This window comes from Penaeus monodon, chromosome 28 (assembly GCF_015228065.2).
Source record: "Penaeus monodon isolate SGIC_2016 chromosome 28, NSTDA_Pmon_1, whole genome shotgun sequence".
Lineage (NCBI taxonomy): Eukaryota > Metazoa > Arthropoda > Malacostraca > Decapoda > Penaeidae > Penaeus > Penaeus monodon.
The window spans coordinates 31,332,063-31,332,510 of NC_051413.1; the positions used below are offsets into that span (position 1 = coordinate 31,332,063).

The 448-nt window shown below is 31.5% G+C and overlaps 1 protein-coding gene across 1 annotated transcript in view; it reads left to right on the forward strand.

Moving 5' to 3' along the window:
* The window catches only part of LOC119591496 (glycerol-3-phosphate acyltransferase 3-like), a gene marked incomplete in the record, with an annotated part of 16,069 nt that overhangs the window by 13,581 nt on the left and 2,040 nt on the right, over positions 1-448 (forward strand).

Below are 448 nucleotides of genomic sequence, written 5' to 3' on the forward strand. Positions count from 1 at the left end.
GATATTATTAAGATTACTATTTTAATATTTTCTTCATCACGATAGAAACGGGACCCTTGAGGTAAAATGTTTAATGACCGCTCTTTATGCTCTTCATGTGTTGGTTTCTTTATTTTCTTTTATTTTCTTCTAATTACTTTCCGTAGGGGATTTGAGGTGACTCTTAAGGCTAGTACATGTCATTTTTATTTCCTTTATTTGTTTATATATTTTCTTTACCTTTTCAGGGCCTTTCTTGTCGATTTTTTATGTGTTTATCTCTTCTTATCTTTCTATGGTCGCTTCTTGTCGTTTCTAATTTGTTTCTTTTATGTGTCTATTTTTTGTTGCATCTTATATTTATTGCGGTATTTGTCTTTTATTTCAATAGAAAGGAGAGTTGTGAAATGAGTTGTGACGGGTTTTGTTATACAGTGTGATTCGGGCGATTTATTGCAACAGACAGCTT